The sequence below is a fragment of the Chamaea fasciata genome, unplaced genomic scaffold, assembly GCF_029207755.1.
Source record: "Chamaea fasciata isolate MVZ Bird 193981 ecotype frontalis unplaced genomic scaffold, bChaFas1.0.hap1 SCAF_5, whole genome shotgun sequence".
Taxonomy (NCBI): domain Eukaryota; kingdom Metazoa; phylum Chordata; class Aves; order Passeriformes; family Sylviidae; genus Chamaea; species Chamaea fasciata.
The window spans coordinates 30,648,296-30,664,253 of record NW_027094090.1 but is presented as its reverse complement, the minus strand read 5'-3'; the positions used below and the strand labels follow the sequence as shown (position 1 = coordinate 30,664,253).

The following is a 15,958-nucleotide window of genomic DNA, read 5'->3' as shown; positions in this document are numbered from 1 at the left end:
CACTCTGTGGCTGCTTCAGTCACACACTGGATGTGACTGGTGTGTATTTCTGCTCCACATAGGGCTGTCAGCAATAGGAGAAACAAACTCCAAGACACTGCACGCAGCCAGGAAAGCAAAGCACCTACTCCTTTTTTCACCTATGATGTGTTTTCACTGCAGTCCTGCATATTCCAAGGAGGAAATCATTCCTCCAGAACAATGTATTTCATTCCTTTGGAATGATCTGGTTGGAAGAGAATTCCTTTAATCCTTGTCCATCTGCCTACTTCTGTAAAAAAAAAAAAAAAAAAAGAAAAAAATCCATTAATCTCACAAAACTGCAAATCCAGTATTACATTGAATTAATCCTGTAAAATGGTTTACCATAATCAAATTACATGACAGGCCCAATGTGAAAGTGACAGTTATTAAGACCCCTCCCAGATTCCTGATTAGAGAGTAGGTAAGTGAGAAAGGCAGCTCTGTCAACAAGTGTTTCCAAAAGATGACACTTTCTATCCATCAAGTACTGTAACAAAGCCCTAATCTTCCATTAGGGTTACTGCTGGCCCTCAGGATGTGAATCAGTAACAGGAGCCCTGGGTTGATCTGGGCCCAAATTCTGAGCTGCCCCCAGTTCTGGAGAAAATACAGAGAACTTTGCCTTTGCAGAACTCAGAACTTGCTCTTGCCGGTCATTCAAAACACCCTGTCATGGTTCAGAGCCACCAGGTTCTCTAATTACTGCTTGCAAGTGCAGGTCACACATCAGGGGACAGATCTATGGAGGGCTGAAAGCAAAAACTGAGTACAATAGGGTTGAGCCCATCATGAATAGAGACCTAAGAGGTAAATATTTGTGTGCCTGTACCTTTCTTAAGGGCTGTATTCAGTTTGCTCTTCAAAGAATGTGTTGAAAGAGTGCCGCCTACCCTCTATTTATTCCCATTAGAGGCTACTATTACCCCTTTGGTCCAGAGTCCCTAGCTAGTGTTCAGGTTGTTTTTCTTGAGGAAACTGAAGATTGTATTGTGTACAAACAGGGTAGCAACCCTGTTTATTTACTGAAAATGGGCATTAAATTGTATTTCTCTTAATATAATCATCAAACAGCAAGGAGGAATTTCTTTGCTCTTTATTCCAAGCCTTTTATTCACCAGCCAGCACTTCACCCAAAAAGCATGACCTTTTTCCTTGTTATTTTTTTCCCCTTCTAGGGCCCCATTAGTGAAGCTCATTTGACCATTCTTGGCTTTCTCCAATGGTCTCTCCCTCCTTTTGTGGTATCCCAGCTACACTGCCTACACACAATTTTATACAGCTCACACCCAGACATACCCCATTCCATTCTTTTATCCTCTTCTAAAACCCTTGCAGTGATCCACCTTACCCCCCACCCCCCCCAGATGGCCTTGAATGGATTGTGCCATGACCATCAGCCTCTATCTTTTCAGGATTTTTACATTTGTTCTAAGGCAAAGGTGGCTTTTACAATCATCAGCTTCCAGGAAACTTGCGACAGCTTCCTCCCCAATGATACATTCATTTCCACAAGGACTCTGGAGTGCATCACAGAGAGAAGCTCCCACATGTGCTTGCACATGCTGTGTGACTGTCACACCATAAGAGTGGTGGCTTCGGCCAGTTGAAGACAAGGACAGCAAGGCTCCTTGTTTCTGGGCACTGGTCCATCTTCCCTCCTGTTACAAGTGAAAAAGAGAAGCCCTCAGCACTTGCAGAGCATGTTCTTGTCACTGCAACACCATAGAGGAAGGGAACCCAGGGACTCCAGTCCCTTGGCTTCCCATAACTGGAATAAATTCACAGTGGCATCATCAGTCAGCTATTGATATCAGGCACCACAAATTTCTTACTTTAAAACTGCTCCAAGACTGTAAATGTTGCATTACCAAGAAAATAAGAGATAAGAAACCAAATTCCTTTTAGAACAACTTGACTATAAGTCAAACTCAAATTGCGTTCAGTTTAGTCACGTATTTTTACTGTCAGTAGGAAACTCTGAGACGAGAGTTAATGCTGGTTTTCCTGTATCCTGAAGAGAGAGCTTCCTTCAATTTCCTCAGCTTACCAATAAATTACAATTTTTGTGAAGCCTGCACAAAATCCTCCTCTCAGTAGAATCAAAATGACACTTTTTTATAGATAGAAGGGAGAGAAAAATTAAAGAAAACCAGATTGTCAATAGAAAACTAGATCTCTACATCAACTTCTCCATTACCCTTAAGTACTGCTACCAAAAATATGTTACAGGGGAAACAAAGATGTACAACAGCCATGTGTCCTGCTTTCCACTGGTTGCCATAAGTGTGCAGAACAATAGATTTGTTCACAGCCCAAGGTTTTTTCTGCACTCATTCCTACTGTCTCTCAAGATACTGCTACACAACAGCTGCCTACCTGAAATTTCACATGAATTGCTGAATTTGGCTATCCATTATTTTCTAAAATGCAGAGTGGCAATGAACTGCATTCTCTAATAAAAGAAAAAAATTGCTGCTTGATTAACCATCCTGAACTCAGCTACTGGAAATCGTGTAACTTATGATAACTTATGGTTAAAGGAGCTGCATGTATTTATGTTCACCCTCACTCCGCATAATGCTCCTTTTAGGGCAACATACAGGCAGAATTCCATTTTAAAGCTACTCCCCACAGATATATTTCACTTTTCTATTTGTTTCATTTCACACTGTTTTGTGCTTTCTCAAGCTGTAGTACATCTGTTCAGACCCCAAACCATGCAGTGTGGGAAGTATACCTAATGAAGGCAGAATTCCAGGGATATTCTGAGAAATGGGAAACAAAGCACAGTGCCTTGGTAGTTTCTGTTATTGTTTGGACTTGATTTGAAAATGAAGTTGCAATCTTTTGATCATATATACTTTAAAATATTATTGTACAGCCATAAATACTATTTCCTGCCTTAAGAAAAATTATGGGCTATTTTCCAGGTGCATTGTAGCATAATGGGCATGGCATCAAAAGACAAGATCAATGAGTACAGAAAAAACACTTTTTTTTTTTTAATAAGTTAAATAACTTGACAAGTTTGAGTGGGTATGTGTACACATCTAAGGTAAGATTTTAATACAGAATTGGCCAACACACTGTACAGGAATTTATTCCTTTAAAAGATGCACTGTCAGATATGTGAAATATCCCAATTTTGACAGAAAAGAATGGACTAAATCCTCATCTCAGTTACTGACTGGCTTCAGTTCCCATGGGATGGAATTTGCTGTGGTGAATTTAACAGGAAACAATAGACCAAGCAGTCTCATTGCCTGTAAAAATTAAACACTGTATTTTCATAACTTGGGAGTTATGTAAGGAATATCTCAGAGGCATGGTTGTAAGAGCTCCACATTCTGCAAGCACACTTTGAAGGATAAGGCCAAATGATAATTGCCTCCAGAACTTGGGAAGTATACAGATCTCAAATAATTACAATCCCCAGAGCATGATAATCCCCAACTGCATGAGCGGTTTGGAAGTGGTTTAATGCACTTTTGGAAAGAAGATGTGGGGGGAGATGGAGCAGAGAAGGGAGGAGGCCTTCGCACAGCCAAGTTTAATCATTCTTGCTCTATGTGTACATGCTTGTCCTTAAGTAATAAAGCACCTTGTTCCCCTGAAAGTCCCTAGGAGTGGAAGTAGGCCACTCACATGCACAATATTAAATACACCCCAGCATTTTCAGGAGCAGAAATTGAGTTGCAACCACCTTCAGCCTCACTGAATTAGCTGCATTTCCATCAGCAAAAATATGTACACTTTGGTCATGCAGGACAGTGAAAATTACATACACACCCTTCTATGTGTACATTGGCTAAAGGAGATCTCAGCCCTGAGTGCTGTATCCTATTTATAACTAGCTCCTTTTAAATTTAATAAAATACTAATTGAAAAAAATATGAAAACATTCATCCAGCTGAGAGAGGAGCTCTCATGGCTGGTGAAGACTGGGAACAGGATATAGAGAGAAAAGTTCTTAACGGCCTAGTCTTCATCTTTGTCTTGCTTGGTAATTCTTCCCAGACATCTGAGACACCAGGCCTCATGCGGCTTTTGAGCCATCTGTGTTCTACTTCGTGTTTCCCCTAAGTTTAGAGCTAACTTGCTCATGACTGGAAAGTGATTGTGGAAGAAAACTGTAAAGTGAGATTTTTGAATAAAGATTTGAAGAATGCGAGCAGAATCAGAATGGACTGGAAGGGAGCTGTAAGAATTGGAAAGAAACACAACAGCAAAGAGAAGATTTCTGACTGCAAGCCCTGAGTGCCAAGAGAAGCAGATTTGTAGTGCAAGAGAGTCGCTGCTCAAGGTTCCAACAGGCACACCATGTACAACCATAGATTTCCTTCAGAAGCGGTCTATCCTGACCCCGTGTACCATAAGGTATGCTCCGGGAGAACACTGACAGGATTAGCTTCATGCAAAAGAATTTCAGTCAAGCTGTGTAGTCCAGAACTTGCAGCTCCATTGAAGGGCCACCAGTGGTGTTGATGGGAATGTTTCCTGGAAAAGTATTTCTGATCCAAGCTGGACATGCCTTGGGAAACTTGACATTGCAAAGGCAGGGTAACCAGAAAAAAAAAGAGCTTTGCTGGAATTTTGAGCAGAGAAGAGGTCTTTGAACTTCATATTGGTATAAATTAGGATCTCATGCAGACCATGAAATCAACTCATGGTCCTGCTAGCCCATGTCCCACAACTAGGTATGCAGCCCATGCTCTCTGAATGTGAAGGAACTTCAGAAATTGGCCTCATATCTATGGTTTTGTTTCTGTCTCACAAATCTCATATCAGAGCTCTTTAGATCCACTCAAAACCCAAATAAAGGTGCAAGCCTTCAGTGCAGGGATTACATAAACCTCTAGGACTGAGTCTTAGCATTGGACAGTATTTCCATATATTCTTATACAGAAATACCCTTTTAGCCTAAAATAAAATCACTGAGCTGATTCTATGTGTCATCATTTAGGTAATTCAAGCAGCCACTTGAGATATTTCCTAGAGAAGTAGTCCCATCTCCTTATGTTGCACTCTGCAGGGCTGGCATCACAGTAAAATCAAGTTTTGGTGAAATGTTTCACCCATCCTTTTACACACATACTTTCTGAGCTCTGATCTCAGAGACAGAAGCTTATTGTTTGCAAGGCTTACTCTACTGTGGGCATTTAACACATGGTGAGGAGATAGAGTCAGGGTCCAATGCAGCAACAGAGCACCATTGCTGGATTCCTGTAAGACCAAGTGTAACTGGGACTATCAGACAGTAGGGAGGGAAAGGCAAAATGGAAGAGAAGCCTTCTGCGTTCCTCCTGTGTTCATGCTGTGATTAATGTGGGAGGTATGACTGGTGAATACAGGCTGTCTTTTCAGGCCATCATCAATGCCACACTCATGGCCTGTGGAAGAGTAAAGCCCCAGCTCAGGAGCAGCCAGATGCCTGATGGGGCATGCAGGACCCTATGTGTCTGCCAGGCTGAAATGAAAAAGGCAACAATTAAGTCCTCCAGGCCACTTTTAAAGAGCAAGGTAGATATCTATGTAATATCTAATTAAAATAATTAAGCTTTAAGAATAAATTACTACATAATAATTAATTTCCTGCAAGAGATGTAGCCTCTATTCCTCTTTCCCATTTAGGTCATTTGTCTGTCTGCTTTTCTGCCTGTGCTTAGCAACAGAGGTCAATCCTTGACTCCACTATATCAATGGGCATTTCCCCTTGGCTTTCAGAGAACTTGTGGTCTTCCTGTCTTTATCAAAGGAAAGAAAGCATAAAGACTCAAGTAACAGATAAAGATATTAATTAGTCATAAAGTTAGACTATTTGCTAATGCAAATAAGCTGTTGTTCTGGTGATACGAATCCATCCAGAATTATTCAGGGATGGTTTCTGAGAAAATCCACTCCATCAATACCAATGGGCAGAGGTGCAGAAATTTGGTTCCTATTTACCATCCCAAGTTTGAAACACAACACAAGCTGCAACATGCAAACAGGCAAGTGCAGCCAAGAGTATTATATCAGAGTGCTTGTCCCACATGCAAAGTGGCAGACAGTTATCATCTTGCAATGTCAAGCCATGAAGTGTCTAAGGTGTGGCTCTTCCTGAATTTCAGAACATGAACAAAATAGTGACCATATATAGTGGTAGGATCCTCCTTGGCTACCAAACACCATCCTGTTCCAAAGCACATGATTTTGTTTCCCCCAACCTGCAGGCTCATTCATCACTGTATCATTCGAGTTTAATACTGTTATAACTCTGTTAGCACCAGGTCCATAGAAACTCCCATTGCCTGCTGACACCGAAAGAAAGCACACGTCTTGCCAGTAACATAAAATCAAGTTCTGTTCTGTAGTTTTTTCCAAACAAGCTGTTCCACTGATTTCAAGTGCATGACAGCTCTGTAAATTAAGGGCCACTTAGCAGCAGGGTCCTAGAAAAGTTAAATAAAGTACAGTACGAAAAGTCAAAATTTGTTCGCATAAAGCAGCTCTCTTTTTTTTATCCCTTCCTTCTACATTATTTAACTCTTGATTTTTTACGTATTTGTATTTGTTATACATTTCTCTTGGAAACACTGTAACAGGGAAAGGGGAAAAAAAAAGTCAATTTCTTTATTAGACTATTTGTTTAACATTTTAATCCAGGATATTCTACTACCACACTCAAGAGGAATATCCATTAATATTAAAATCAATAAAAGAAGAGTTGTCTTGTGGGGTTGCATTTAGCCACTTCAGCTGAAAGCAACAAATGAACAACTAAAAACAGCTGAATCCAGTAGAATGTAAATAAGAGATCCTTGCCAAATCTTTCCTGGTTACAAAATGCTCTACCAATTTTAAAGATTTCATTGTGATACCTTTGTACTTTATTTATAAGGCTTTCAGCAAGCCACTCCCTTTCCATATTTGTTTGAGCTTATGCCCGTATTCCCACGATTAGTGCAGAACAAATCTAGGTGAAAGGTTGATCCTCTTTCACACCAACATTCTTCCAAATTTTTCCCCTTTTCCTGAAGATACACTTTTAAATTGGCAACTGAAATCTTGAAGAATTCAAGCAAAATATTTGAAGTTCTGCTGAAGTTTTTATTTCTTCAGAAAAAAAAAAGGCATTTTTCACAAAGCACTTTAACTGCACACTGTATCTCAAAGACCTTGTTCTAATGAGCTTCTATGAAGTTTCCAAATGAGGAAAAACTTTTCTTGCTTTTCTCATTTCTCCTGTGGACTGAGAATTCTTTGAATCAGAGTAAAGAGACCAACTATTTGGCTCTTTTCTCTTCATCAGTGATATCTTTGCAGCACTGGATGCACTCCCAAAGTCCTGCCTGAACATATTCCAGGCTGAGCTGTGCAGGACTTAGGAGGGGTTCTCTGAATGCAGTCTCTCCTCTTCACCTTCGCTGGGAAAGCATAAACGCGTTCCCAGGGTGTTGCACAACTTTGCCGCAGGTAAAGCACGAGATACCAAGTGGGAATAGTAATTAGAAAAAAATCAAAACTGAGTGACCTTCCCTCAGCACCAACATGCACTAGTTTTGTCCTGACATGTGAGGCACTTCTCTTCTGTATCTAATCCAGGAATCACTCCACATTTCATGAATCTACATGCAATGTGAGTCAGATATAAACAGAATTGCCCAACCCTCTAAAAAATTCCATTACACTTACTCTTCCTGCCAATTCAAGTGAAAGTTTTAGGCAGAGCAGGTGGCCTACAACTCGCTAACCTTTTTCCTCTGGCATGAGAGGCTGGAATGAGACAGTGGGGATCACCATCTACATGCAGACATCACCAGCCACATTTGCTCAGCCCAGTCCTGCTGAGAGCCCTTTCAGGTCTCTGACACACTCCAGTCTCTAGCTGGCATGGTCCTTTTTAGGCGCCAGTCTCACTGAGACTCACCAAGGATAGGTTTCAGGTATCTCTTTGTTCCTTGCTCTCATGGCACAGAGCTGGCCAGACAGCTACAAAGTTGAGGAGCTTCCCTTGCTGGATTACACTGCTCCAACACATACACATCTAGAGCTGTGGCTTAAACAATGAGCAAATCCCCATGAAGTATACTTTCTTTTTTCTTTCTCTATTCTTTTTTTTCCAAATCTCGCATTTCCTGCCCACCCTAGACCTTCACTGAAATGGAACGAAGTTATTTGATAGGCGTCTCCTCTTTTACTACAAAAAAAGAAGCTGTGGGGGGATTTACAGATACAGCATTGCAGGTACCTCACAGGTTCACAGACAAACTTAAAACAGGAATTTTTTGTTTGTGAAAACAGGATAAAATACATTGTTTTCAGGTCCTTGATTCTGAACTGTGAAAGAGGCATATATTCACTTGCCCTGTACTGCACAAGCTGCTGGGTTTCTAACCAGAAGACAGGAGAAGGCTAGCTGATTTATACCACAGAGTTGAATTCAAAAGGAAGAAAGTTAGAAAATTTAAACTACAAGAAAATTAAATTAAAAATTATATGTGTTTAGAAAAAATAGGCTCATAGAGTTAGAAAAATACAGATTTGCCCTCCACAAAGTTGCTTCCTGAAGTGCTTGCTTGCTGACTGGTTACTGCCCTCCTCCTTCACTATAAAACAAAAAAAAAAAAAAATCTTTATCTCCAGCCTCACTTCAGTGACTCACACCAAAAACATACCCTTTTACTTCCCTGAACTTGTGAGGAATTCAGAAGTGCAATTCTCAAAGCCCCAAGGGAAGTTTGGCATTTCATAATAGCCCAGGAGCCCCACCTGAGGTATGAAGAATGCTTTGAAAACATGCCTGTGATTAATTAATTAACATATTGGCACGTAACTAGCTTTATAACCCTCCACCTAATGTTTCAGCTTGGAGCTGCCTGTGCCTGTCACAGGCACGGTGTGGACTGATGCCATTATCTTGTAAAGAGTAATGCATTTTACGTCTAAGTAAACACAACAATGTAACATAGATACAGCAGCTTGAATTAAGGATTAATTACAGTGATTCGTAGAGCTTAAAGAGTAGGCAGTTTACAAAGCAAGGAAGCAATTACTTTTAAAGACAGGGGTTTTTTGCTTCAACATTTCTGAGTGGTTGCATCATTCTTACTCCTGACAACAAAGGCAAGATCAGCACAATCGAAAACAGCCTCAGCTGTGACAGTCTCAGCTCAGTCCTTAAGCAGTGAAAGCTTGCTCTTCCCACAAAAAGCTGGAGCCCTCCGTGCTCAGTTCCCTGGGTATGGTTGGTGTAACCTGTACCCAGGGCAAAGTGCCCAGTGGGCACTAATGGTAGGCAGCAGACAGATGATGGATAATTATCCCAGCAGCCTTATGCAACTTTGTGGACAACATGATCCAGGTAGTCCTAAGATTTCAGCTCTGTGCACTCTTTCTTATCAGCTGAGGAGCTCAGCTGCATTGTTGAATCTGTTGAAAAAAGATGTTTGCTCAAAAAGCGGTAGTTATATTAAACCTTCCTTGAAGTGTTAACTAAATAACTCGGTTAACCAGAGTACTTTTGAATGTTTCTGGTTGTTTAGGTAAGCATAAAACCCACATAACCATAGCAAAATACTACCAAAATACTTAAACACAAATCCTCTTTCCCCCCTTCCAGCTACTAGAACTTGTTTGTTGCATGTGAGAGGGTCTTAGGCAAGTACAAAATCAAAGGAAAGACTTTTGTATTTAGCCATGAGAGTAAGGAGGTTCATGGCCATCCGTACATCTCTGGGAACACACTTCACCAAGCAGCTTTACCTGTCTCATTTGCTTGTGGCTTCCCTGTGTTGGCTGACAGCTTTATTATTGCAAGGGGACTGATAGCAAAGGAGCACTTCATCAAAGGCAGTGCTGGCTCAGCTGCTACTAAGTATCCAGGTGAGATTTGGGGGTTATTTTCCATCAGCTTGGAAGTGCAGGGTCAGTCATCAACAGGTGGTTCTGACCACTAGTAGGATCTGTCACCTCCAAGTCCCTGAAGAGCAATTCATGCAGAGTTGAGAGCACTCGTCCCTTTTCTTTATTTTCTAATCTGTGTACTGGACTTTGTTTTGGTTTGACTGTAGACAACAAACCTCCTGAAAGACTAGGAAACTCTAAAAAGTTGGTTGTTTGTGAATGTCCCATGAATCAGTGGAAAGCTCATTAGTTTCCTAGGTTAAATCATGGAAGAAAGTAGTAAGCAGCGCAGGATTCCCTTCTGGAAATGGTGTGAGATCTAGATCTTGCAATTACATTCATCAAAGGCGATTGCTCTTCTAGCGATGGGTGAGATGGAAGATGAACATCAAAACTGGATTAGTGTTCACAAATAAAATGAGATAAAAAATTCTGATGGAAAATAAGCAAGTGGGATTCAGTTTAGGAAAAAAAATACCTATAGGAAATAACTACTAAATCCTTTGAGAAAGAGCAGCCTTACTAGAAAAGACTGAGTTGATACTGAACGTCAAAATGTTTATAAGCCTGAAAACTTATAATTCTGCACAGTTGGTACACAAGTAGGATATGCTGATATTTCACGGCTATCAGGAGATCTGAGATCTGGATACCTCAATACCAGAATGACAGCTACAAATTGCAAGGAATTCAGCAAAGTGCAACAGATAAAGACACAAAAGATAAAAAAGATACAGTGTCTAATGGAAGTTGAAAGAGGAAAGCCTGAGGGTAAAAGAAAAAAAGAAGGTAACTCTTAACAAAATATTTGAAAAGTGTGACCAGAATTGCATTTCTTAGATTGCTATGCTAAGAAGTAAGAAAAGTGGAAGTATGAATATTAATCTATCCTACTCATTGTATTGCTAGAGAAACACATTGAATGTTAAGAAAGAATTGTGTATTCAGTAGTCTCATCTGGAGGTGGAAATTAGGAACCTGATTTGTTCCAAATCCATTGTTGCGGTGTTTGTTCTGCACTTTTTTTTACATACTAGTGTAATCTCTTTCTCTAGAATAACATCATGATAACATGCTGAATTGCTTACCGAAAAGATTTTGCTCCCTCTACATATACATATAAAGTAGCCAAGAAACAAGAATGGAATCTTTTTTCTGCCGATTAGGCATCTGTCATTTCCACTTTTCTCACTTCTCCACAGTTTTTCAATCAGTATATTCTAGGAGTTACTGTATTTTCTCTCAGCAACAAAAGGATTACAACCACAGCCAATGTCATGGATGCTGAAGACTCAAGAATGTCTTACAGAAGAGAGTCTTGACCCAACGATTCATTGTGGACCATGAGAATAATCCCACACCACTGCAGGTGGTCAAGTTTTGCTCATGATTATATGACTGTTGCTAGACTTGGAGACTTGTTGCATCTGTAACCAGAGCCCCATTACCTTGACATCATAAGTAATGGGCTAATCAAAAATAGCTGACAACAGCCTTTATTATTCAGGGAAGGAAATAGCCTTTGAAGGCCATTTCCACCCATCAGATTTCATTACATAACACTGAAACACATTTTTCTGAGCACCTGGAGATTTCACATCCAGCTCCTTTCTAATGCACAAACTTCATTCTTTCACAAAGGGATGATGAGTGAGAAAAAGAAATGTGATAGAAATTCCAGAATCTGTTTTCCTCATCCTCCCTTAAAATTTTCACAGTTAATGTTATAGCTAGAGGCAACAAGACACAACTGACTCAAAATATCTAGGATGTTTGTATATCTATTACACTCTTCATAACTTTTATTCTCACTGTATGGTACAAAACAGTGAGATTTCAGTAAGAATCACGTACAAAAATGTTACATTTACCATTTAAGATGTTAAATTTAGCGTTTAAGATGGTTCTCAGATAGTTTTGAAAAGGTTAAAGGAAAAATTTGAAGATAAATAATAAACATGGTTATGCAATGTCCATAATACTCACACTAAGCTGTATAAATTGTTTATATATTTGTATAGGAATCTAGACATAAGGGGTCATTGAAACACAAATTCAGTAGCACTGTATGCTACCAACCTCCTTCTTGGAAAAAATTACTTACTTATATAAAGATCAGTTTTTATTTTTGTCAAATATTTGGATAACAAAGGCAGTGAGAAGTTCCAGTATCAATTACTCTCCTTCCACTTGGCTTCCCTTGACAAAACATTAACCTAATACTGTTACACTACCTGTTAATCATAGTTGAAATCCTGCATAAACCTTCTTTACATAATTTTGTGGTTCTTAGTTGAGAAAAAAAAAATTTTTGAAACCAAGAGGAATGCTGATATATCAAATTTGCAAACAAAGCCCTACTTTTTTGTATCTTACAGTTATGTGTAGTATAGTTGTTTGTATGTATATGAAAGCAGAAGTATGAAATAGTCCAAAATCTAAATTAGGGATTTGATTTAGAAAGATGTGTCCCAAAAGAGGCAAAGACTCAAGTACTTGCTTATAATTTTCAACCTCTCAGAATGTTGAATGATTTCACCTCTGGGTGCCAACACATGTTCTCAGTTGTTTGGTGGTTGGAGAGGGTGTGGGTTTGGTGGTCTCTGCTGGACAGATGGCTACAGCCAGAAACTGCCCCTGCAGTTGGCCATGATTTGTGCATTTGTCCAGGAGCAGCGAGGCCATCTACAAAGTCACTCTATTCTCTCCTCAGGGCATGTTAGTGACACTTTTGCTGGCTCTGCCCAGGTTTGATTTCTCCCATGGCAAAATTCACTGGAGGCTATGGCAAGCCTTGCACTGATTTCACACCGCATGACTGCGGTACACCTCAGCTTCAGAGACTAAAACCTTATCAACCTTATGTTTTCCATCACATCACCAGCAATTAAAAAGGAAAGAAGGATATTAAATTAAGGGCCATATGAACAAAACTCCAGATGGAGTATGATCCTGTGCAGGCATCTTCCTCAGCATCCTACCCTTCTAAAGGGATGCCTTTAACACCTGGTGTTAAAGGGACACCCAGCACTGTGAGGCTGAGAAGAATTTGGCAGTATAAAAAGCCCAATTTATACACAGCCAGCATTAACAGGATTGACTTGTTGAGCTGTCCATGTCTTGCCAGTGGAAGTATTGACCACTAACTGTGGGGTGTTAACTCCAGATCAAGGAAACCCAGCTATGCCATTACTCCACACACAGCCAGGCAGGTAATACATTGCTGAGATGGGATTCCGTTCCATACAATGATCTGACTTTTGTAAAAGAGAAAGAGCCCATTAGGAATTAATGTACTGCACATAGAGATGTCTGCTTGCATTCCTCTTTCACAGACATGTGTTTGGCGCCTGGGGTATTAACTTTCAGACTTTGTTTCTTTTTACTGTATGTTCGTCTGCGTGCTGTTGTCTACAAATGGGGTGCAGTAGAAAAACAAGCTGTGTTGTCTTTGCCCTTTTCCATTTCTCTTGGATGCACAGGTCATTCATTCATAAGATCATAAGTGACCTTAATAATTTTGTATATGAGGTGCCATAATCTAATGAGAGTTTCCATTCAATTTTAGTCAGAACTATATGCCATATTAAGTTTCTATCTATAAGTAACAGGAGTTTATTGGGGTTTTAATACTACAGAAGCAATAAAACAAACACCATTGTAATGAAGTGTCTCTGGAAAATGAGATGAAAATAATAAATGCTTAGACAAAAAAAATAAAGGCAAATTACTGTTGTTTAATAAATATGCAATTGCTTCCAAAAATATTACAACCTTCTCCCATTCAGAGATATATTATATGCTACTTTGATTAGGGATCTTGCATAAATTAAAAACAACTCTCATTTTCCAGACACAAAAATGTAAAATATTTCCAGAAGGATCTTAGTCACAAACCATCCAAAATACAATCAGAATGCAAAGAAATCAATCTGACCAATAAACCATACAATTTATGGTCTGAAAACTAGTCAAAAAACAGAAATTACTACATTTTTCAAAACTAATTATTTCTCACTTCATACATGAATATACCCTTAACTTCAATGCAGTAGTTTTTTTTAACATAGCTGAGCATGTGTTTTGATTCTACACCTTTCTCTGTGTTCCAGTGTATTTTTGGTAGTTATACTCCTTTATTACTATTTTGCAAGAATAAACATGCAGTTTTCTATTTCGACACTAGCAGGTTACAATGCACAAGGCAGACATTAACGATTATGTAATTTGATATATATATATATATAACTTGTTTGAAAAACAATAACTAACAACCACTAGTACCTATGTATAATGCATATTATACATAGTCTTTCAATATTAAGCAAAAAATAATTTAAATAGCATCATGTAAGTGCTTACACCTTATAAAATAAAGGAAGTTGGAAAGAAAACTTATGTGAACACAGTGCAGAAAAGAGTAAATGGCAGGAGAATACTTGGAGTAAAAGTCACTTTGTCATCTTTTAACATGACAGCAACTGTGTGTCCACATATGCACAGCCACTCAGTGCAGAAAAGCTGTGATTAAAAGCTCCTGTGCATGAGTACATGTGGACAATGAGGTTAACGCTAGTCACTCAAAAGGGGATAGAGAGGTCATGGGTGAAAAATGGATGAGAACTTTGTTAGCACCATTATTCTCATGTTTTCACTAGCACCAGACCTTGTAAGGCTTTGAGAGGAAAATTCCTTATTCTGTATGCATGAACAAAAAAGACTCACACAAACCATAGTAAACATCTACTTTTACACATTGAAAGAGTTAAATTACTCACCTTACTGACATGGATATTACTGGAGATGATGCATTTTGGGAAAAACTAACAGATAAACTGGTTTTCATCTACATGAAACACAAATAGTTTATTTTTTTTTATTATTATTCATTGTTTAAAGCTACCTCTAGCTACCTCTGGATTTCTGGCTTAAACTCCCCTACGAGGAATTTCACTATGAGATTTCAAACAAAATAAAACTTTTCTTAGCATTTTCACAGGTCTCTCTGGTACTATATCAGTAGGCATTGATAACTGATTGCCATGAACCACAGTAGCAACTGCTGTTGTATTGCTCATAGAAAGGCATATCGATCTGCAGCTAATTTAGTGATATTTTTATTTCATTTTATTCAACAACATTTCCACTAATTTCAAACAACTGTACAAAACAGAGTGGTGGTGGTGTTTTATAGGTAATACTACATTCGTAAAAAAAAATACTCATCTGAACACTCTTCTTCACTACTCACAACACTTGCAAACTGAAATAGGCGAATTCAGACACAAACTCTCATGTCCTTACCTTTTCAGTTTACTCCAATGAGAACTGAATTATATCCCCTGTTCCTTTGCATACACAGAAGAAGGAGCTCCCACGTGCAGTTATGCACCTCAAATTGTCTCCCTGGCATCACCATTGCCACTCTCACTCTGATCTCAGGTGGGCAGAGAAGCAACACACCAGTAAAGGAACACAGTATCCTTCCAAATTTACCAAAGTCTCCCAGCAGAAATTAGCTCCGTTACCATGTTACATTAATGCACTTTATTGCACAGATCGAAAGATTAGTTCCATCTGAAAAGTTTCCTTTGACAACCACCACATGGGACCTCAGTGGGCAAAGGGACCAGCACCTATGCAGCTCCATCTTCTCTCTTGACACCCCTGAGTTGAAGTCAGAGTGATATGCACTGTCTGGGACAGCTGTGGATCGTGAAACCATTAAATCATTAATCACATTAAACCATTGCCTCTCCTCTTCTGGAAAAGATGAAGGTGAATTTCCTTCTCTCCATCTCTTCCTTGCTTCTACCTACAACAACAGGTGAGCAAAGCCCCAAATCAAGAAAATCTGACACATCCTTTTACTAAAATCACTTCAGTACACTATTTTACCCTAATTAGTTCACAGTTACATTAGAGATATTTGACCAGAAAGTTACTTCGCTTGTACTTGAAAACAGTGAGAAATGTCACACATCAACACACAAATGAAAATTCTGTTAGCTATGGGTATAAATCCCAATCTCAGTGTTCTATTAATACA

The 15,958-nt window shown here is 39.2% G+C and overlaps 1 long non-coding RNA gene across 1 annotated transcript; it reads right to left on the bottom strand.

The window, feature by feature from the left end:
- Positions 1-1,134: 1,134 nt before the first annotated feature.
- LOC136290173 (uncharacterized) lies at positions 1,135-15,520 on the bottom strand. The gene is made up of 3 exons (XR_010721020.1): positions 15,214-15,520; positions 14,688-14,755; positions 1,135-1,682 (listed from the first exon to the last, which is right to left on the bottom strand). It is a non-coding gene; the product is annotated as an uncharacterized lncRNA (long non-coding RNA).
- Positions 15,521-15,958: the final 438 nt, after the last annotated feature.